This window comes from Mycetomoellerius zeteki, unplaced genomic scaffold (assembly GCF_001594055.1).
Source record: "Mycetomoellerius zeteki isolate Tzet28-1 unplaced genomic scaffold, Tzet1.0 scaffold79, whole genome shotgun sequence".
In the NCBI taxonomy this organism is placed as follows: Eukaryota; Metazoa; Arthropoda; class Insecta; order Hymenoptera; family Formicidae; genus Mycetomoellerius; species Mycetomoellerius zeteki.
Genome location: NW_017257819.1, coordinates 1,094,793 through 1,101,994, shown reverse-complemented (window position 1 = coordinate 1,101,994; position 7,202 = coordinate 1,094,793). Strand labels below are relative to the sequence as shown.

The 7,202-nt window shown below is 34.9% G+C and overlaps 1 protein-coding gene across 1 annotated transcript in view; it reads left to right on the top strand.

The window, feature by feature from the left end:
- The window catches only part of LOC108729824 (frizzled-9), a 13,217-nt gene that overhangs the window by 989 nt on the left and 5,026 nt on the right, over nucleotides 1-7,202 (top strand). The gene's annotated exons all lie outside the window — the stretch shown is intronic.

The following is a 7,202-nucleotide window of genomic DNA, read 5'->3' as shown; positions in this document are numbered from 1 at the left end:
ACGAGAAGGGGGGAGGATAAGGGGAGAATACCGGTCCCTTTTTCTCCGAACAGGATACATCCGATACATGCTTCTCTCCATAGGAGACATAATTAGAAGCCGTCTGTGGTCGCGGATTACTGGATTTCTCGACGTATCAGTTCAGTACTGATTTCCGGTTAGATTCCACTTTCGCGGAATGTCGTTATCAATTAGCGACAAAATGGAAGCTATTCGCACGTAATCGTCACAACGTTCAATATAGTTTTTGTAAATTAACTTTAAATGAATTTATTTTCAATCAATATTTGTTCTAATCTACTTCTTGCGAGCCAAAAATAATATGATAGTAGTATTTATTTATATTAATCTTGGCTTCTGTGGGTGAATGTTCACCCAAATTCTAATTTTCCTCTTGAATGTTGTTCAGGAACGTTGTCTGAATAACACTTGTCAAGATCAAGGCGATCATTGGAGACTGTTCCTCTTATTTTCATTTTTGTTATAAAAATGTGTATTGATCTTAACAAATGTTATTCAAAGCATAATCCTGAACAATATTCAAGAGGTTTTAGCCATTGATCGGACACCTTGGATAATGCTAACGTTGGTGGTACTGTAACTTCCAAGCCTCATAATTCGAAAAGTACTCTTAATGAAAAAATATTTTATTATAGCATTTTGGAGAGCTCATAAGATAAAATACAATAAAAAATAGAGGTTTCCATTTTTAAAAAACGATGTGACCTTCGGCTGACCTTAGCGACGCCACCCAAGGTCAAATAAATAGTACCTTCTTGTCTCCCTCCGAACCGTATAACTTTTGTTCTTTTCGATTTTTTCTGTACATGCGTTGGCTGTAAGCCAAAAATACGGCGACCTTCACACAATTGACGTATTAGGTTAGAAAACAAGCTTAACAGAAACCCTAATTACCGTCTTTTTAGTTCTGGGCCACAAATTTATATGTACCTCGACGAATTGTTTGTCCGACACTTTTGAAAAACTTGTTTTTACGCAATAAAGACTTATGAATAAAAGTGTGAATACAGTAGAACCTGGATTATCAATTTTTTTTATCTTCCAGATTATCTGACCTCGTTATTGAATTCTCGTGATAGCATTAGGCCTGTTCTTTTTGGCTGAACTTTTGCACCAGTTCATCTTTCTTCCTTTTCTCTCCAGGAGGAAAGAAGAGGAAGAAAGATGAACTGATGCAAAAGTTCAGCCAAAAAGAACAGGCCTATTATGCGCGATATTTTTGAGCGTGCATTACCATCATAAAAACTCGATAATGTGGTCGGATAATTCGGGAGATGCAAAAAACAATGTTAGATAATCCGGGTTCTGCTGTATATTTTTCATATACTTTTCAAGTTTTCATAACTTTTTATTGCAATTTTTTATTGCAATTTCTTTTAAAAACTGTACGTAATCTTAAAGATATAAAAATAAAATTATCTGGAAACTTTAGATTAATATTCAGATAAATTTATCTAGATCATCTAGATTAATTAAAATAAAATCTTTATATAGGATATATGTCCAAATTTTCATCTTATATCTTTATCTAGCTAATTTTAAAATCACCTATGCACTACACTGCACTCTCGCACGCACGCACGCACGCACGCACGCACGCTGTATATATATACACACACTCATTTACATACACATATACATATACGACGTAAGGAAAGAGGTATTTATAGCCGAGGGTTCACTCTCGCTCGCTCAGTTTTATTATCGTAATAACGTTAAGGCGGCTTCCTTTGAAGATGCCTGAAGCGAGATAGCCCTGACGAGTAAAACTACGTATTTTTGTAGCAGCTGCGTTCCCCATGCGCACGTGTGCGTGGCGCGCGTGGAGGCGTGTTCATGCGTGTATGAGAATATCGTCGGCGGATGCGGATTTGATATGCGCTTTTCACACGATGAGCCGGGAATGACGATAATGTTGGATCTACTGGGAGGGAACTTGATGAATCCTTAACTTTTTTCAATAATAGGTTATTGTAACTTATAACTAAACGCCACGCAGACTTGACGTTGAAAAAATATTTGAAAAATCAAAATGGATAATATTTCTAAACACATTGATAATAAATAAGATCTTAAAAGGTATTGATTTTAAATTTTAACGGAATTTTGATTGATTGGAAGAAAATACATAACACTAAAAGAGAGAATAGAAGGGTTATATAAAAGATTTCTTAAAGAAATGTTAATTTATAAATATTTAGTATATTTAATTTATTTTATATTCTAATTTAAAATCTTAAAGGAAATTTTGAAATTTCAAAGCTTTAATAACTCTAAAATTATGTATCCTTCAAGAAGATTATCTTGAAATGACGTGAAAATTACAAATAAGCAAAATCACAGAAAATTTATAATTTTATTGATCAACACTTATTGAATCTGCTTACTTTTGTCATTTTTATCTCGTTTCAAGATACACAATTAATCCCCAAAACTCTCACAATTTCTCTTTTAATTTTGAAAAAGCGTAGCCAACTCTTTCGAAGTGTAGAACTCGATATGATTAACAGGTTGAAATGATTTTGACATTCGAGGACAGAGCTATGGAATTTTCAAAAGAATTCCGTCACGAGTTTCGATGATTACACGATAACGATTCGAAGAATCATGGAACGGCTCTTTTACAATCATCAGTGTGTACACTCGTGACGATTTGCACACGTGCGTTTATCAGTGTCACTAGCAGATACTCAACTCGCGAAGACTTATTGACGGCGCGGCGCGGGCGTAGAGAACGGAGAAAAAGGTGTAAAGGCGAGCTGAACAGCAGGATAAAAGCGAAGAATGAGATAGCAACGTTCTTTAAGCTCCGTACATGTTCTAAAATGTGATTAAAGCTGCTGCAATTTATTTCGAAGACTTGTCAGTATTATGAGACAGACTTGTAACTCACTGACGAATCCAAGGGGGGTGCATGAGGCCCCTTGGAGTTTCCTTTTTAAAAATATTTTGTAATGAAATGTTACATATATTTTTAATATTTCTAAAATGCTTAATCACAATTTTTATGTTCCAAAAATATTTTTTTAATTAAGAAACTCCCATAGGTACTTGCGGCTTACTGCTCTATTAATACCGCGTTATGTAGCATTATACGAAAGTCACTAATTGCAAGACTACATAAATATTACTGTGTCTGCCGATAAGTATCGCTTCTACTGAACGAAGTTTTTCAGTTGAATGAATTGAAGAAACTCAATTTCTCGGAGAAATACCTTAAGAAGTTACTTGCCCAAGGATACGTATTTTTACCTTCTTAGAATTCAAAATTAATCTTCTGTAAAAATGAATGTTTGTATTAAACTTTCTACTTGACAAACTTTTAGTTCAAACTATAAGGAATAATTTAAGCGATATTTTACTGCTCAAACTCGGTTTTTTGTATTATACAGCATAAAAGGAAAAGTGCGTACTCTTGGGCGATTTTACCTTACACCAAAGAATAACGATTTTCAATGCTGCTAACTTTTAAGAAACTAAAATTGCACATAAATTGCTAGAAAGGACCCCGCAGAAAATCATACGATTTTGGCCCTCAGTGAAATTGGCTGAAACTTTAATATGTTATAGTTCTTGACTCATTGATCAAAAGTGTCCATAGACTCAAAGCTTAAAAATGACTAGTTTTTTTTATTATAGCCGTTTAAGTTAAAGTTTTATTTTATTAATGCCTCAAAATCAAGTTTCTGTAATAATAAATCAAGAGATTTTAGATAACAATATGCGAACCCCTCACCTTCACCCACACATATACGCCCGCGCGTGTATTTTTATATGAAAAAGTGGTATAAAAATTGAAGTAAATCTTTTATAATCATGTGTATTTGGATTCTGCTAGATTTTTACGACTTCTCACGCGTATTGTTTGAAATGCGTGAGTTCCCAACTTTGAAAAATTTATTTTAAAAGTAAAATCTGTATATATACTCATTAAACTTAACGTCAAAGATAAAACACGAAAAAAATCACCCAAATTTTTTATTTGCACAAAATATTTACGCGGTCTGTAATACATGAGTCGTTGAAGGCACAAGCACGACTTCTATATTCATCCTTGCAACAAAATAGACAATTGGATACTGGCGTTCTTGTTTGCACACTATCTCAACATTTTTATTAAAAGGTGATACCTATCGTACTCATAAATTTATTCATTTTCTAAAAATTCATGTTGGAGTTTGCAGTTTGGAAGCGTGTTTACGGGATATAATGGTAGTTTATTTTCCACGCAGAGACGGGTAGTGCAGAAAAACTTATCATCTAGCTTCCGAAAGCGAGTCCAATTGCACCCTCTCGCAAAAAATATCCCTCCTCCCTCCCCTCAAGCTTGACATTACGTCCCAATGATTTATGCATCACGTCGCATAAATATATACATGCTGCCTCACAAAGGGTTTCACAATGACTCGATCAAGGCGGAACGAGTGAGCCGCGTAAAGACAAAAGCATGGAAAGAAAAGGAGCGGTCCACAATAAGAAGTAAGTCGGTTCTGCGACTGTCCGTCCATTTGTTCGTTTCTTTTTCTATCCGTGAGTTGTCTGTCAAGTCGCTTCGGAAATGGTCCGAAGAGACTCGTACACGGGAGCGGAGGAGAGGGTGGAAAGAGTAGGATGCGCCGTTTCCTACAATTTCTACTCCATCTTTTTCTGGTCATTCCCAGAGGAGAAGAATGCTAAATTATGAACGAACCAGTCCGCTCAGATTTCTTCGTAGGCATCGCGCTCTTTCTTTTGCTTCTCCGAGTTTGAGATAACCGAGGCGAAAGCTGAGATTACAAAAAGAAACTGATTACACGTATAGAGAGTAACGTAATTTCAATTGTTTCGATTCTCAGCTCCGTATAGAAGAGCTGAGACTTATTGTCTCTATTATTGTAACTGTGTTTATTCGTATACGTATAGGGGAAACGAAGAAATGTAAGAGAATTGTCAAGAAAGAGCACTTTGAGACGTAGCCTGAAGATGTTAGATGAGTCTGAGACACTTTAATTATAAATTGAAGAACAAAAGCAATTTATTGTAAGGAATTTGGCACTTTCACCTATATAGGGTGTCCCATTTTAATCGACCACCTCAAATATCTCTTGAACAGTGCATTTTAGGGAAAAATGTTTCAGACAAAAGTTTTGACTTCAAGGAGGACATAAGAAGATACCACTGGTTTGATCTTAGGTGGCACCGTCAAGATCAGAGCAAGGTTATTTTGAATTTTTTAAATGGATTTCCTCCCCCATTTTTCATTATATATTCTTGTAGCTTATAAAATTTTTGAAACATTTTTCCCTAAAATATACTGTTCAAAAGATATTTGAGGTGATCAATTAAAATGAATTGTAAAAATCGACCAAACTGTTTCTAATTGTTAATAACTTGCGCTTGAACTGCTTTCGATTCGAAATTCATACTCGGACTGTTTCCGATTATTAACTTACGCCTTTTGACTTGCGTTGAGACTGTTTCCTACTGTTTCTTTACAGTTTACTCTCACACAATTCTTGACCTTCTCTCTCGAAATTCAATTATGCTCTCTCATCACGTATCACCCTTACAGCTATTACATACTTAATCCTCTATAAGTATATAGTCGATAAGTATATAGCCTATAATCTTATAGCAATATTATTTTTATCCAGATATAATATAATCGCGAAAATCTCAAGTGTCCTCCTTCCGATATAATTATGTTTATTTTATACCGTGATGGTTATAAAAAATCTTTTTGAATTATCTTATTGTTAGTCTTTAGAGGCACATAACATCGTCGTTCTATCTAGTTATACAACACACAACGGATTTGGACAATGGCTACATTCAGCAGAGAAAACCGCTCACTGATCACTACTACGTCTGCGTAGCTGATCCCCCTACTTAACCAAATCTTAATGAATAAATTATACAGTAATACACTATTTATGCATTTTCAAAATTCGCAAGAAAAAATTTTTGCGCTCATTTCGATTAGCTAAAAGAAATTTTTTGTGGGAGGGCTGAGTAGGTTGTCAGTTAACTCCCCCCCCCATGTTTTATAACAACCGATTTGGAAAATCAAATACACAAGATTTATGTGCTATTTATGCACTTTCATATTCACATAGTTTTAATTTTTGCGCTGCATCCCGTAAGGCATTTCCTTCGTGAAGCAAACAGTCGTATTCATTCCTAAGTCGTTTAAAATTGCAAAAATTACACTATCTAGCAAAATATATCTTCGATTTACGCGCTATTATTTTCAAGCGATTTCGATTTGTGCCCTGCAACCCTTAATGGACCCTCTTGGAGCAAACTGTAATATTCATATCTAAATCATTAAAAATTTATTACTGTTTATTATTTCTCGCTTGAAAATAGTAGCGCGTAAATCGAAGATATATTTTGCTAGATAGTGTAATTTTAAGCGACTTAAGGATGAATACGACTGTTTGCTCCACGAAGAATCCCTATTAAGCTAGTCCCTCTACCAGCGATAAATGAATTCTAATACATCCCAAAATTAAGTGCTCAGTGATTCTTTAATATAATTAGTTCTTGCCTTTAATTCTTTACTGGATCTAAGTGTAGGAAAAACTATGTACACCAAAATATACGATTTCTAATAGATTGTAATTTATTATTTTCTGTTCTTGTTACCTATGTTTTTCATTGTATTATGTTTAAAGTTTTAGATTAAACTATATTTTATTATTTGTTATCTGCGTCGTTAAGGACGTTTACTCACATAGACAGCCCTTTTTTGAAACTTCATTGGATATATTCATTTCGGATCTTGCGTTTCAAGATATTAAAGTTATTATTTTTTTTTCTCTCATAATGAATGCAGATTTAAAAAAAAAACGGGTCATTAATTAGTTTTTTACATTTTGTTAATGCTACGGGAGAATCAAGATTTGATCATGTCAAATGACTTCCTCGCTATATTGATTATCGATATACGTCCGTCGCACGTAAAGAGAAGTGAAAACGATCGCATGCGATCTCCGGATGAGAAGTTTCTTTCTTTCTCTCTTTTTCTTTCTCTCTTTCTTTCTCTCTGGGCTGCTCTCGGCTGGTCCACCTTGATGGGTGAGAAGAGAATCCAGAGAGAAAGGCGCAATGCAGGGCAAGCTGGAGGGCTTTGTCGTTATGGGTTACCACGTAATTTCATGAGGCTATAATTTGGGGAGCACCGTAAAAGAGAAGAGCGT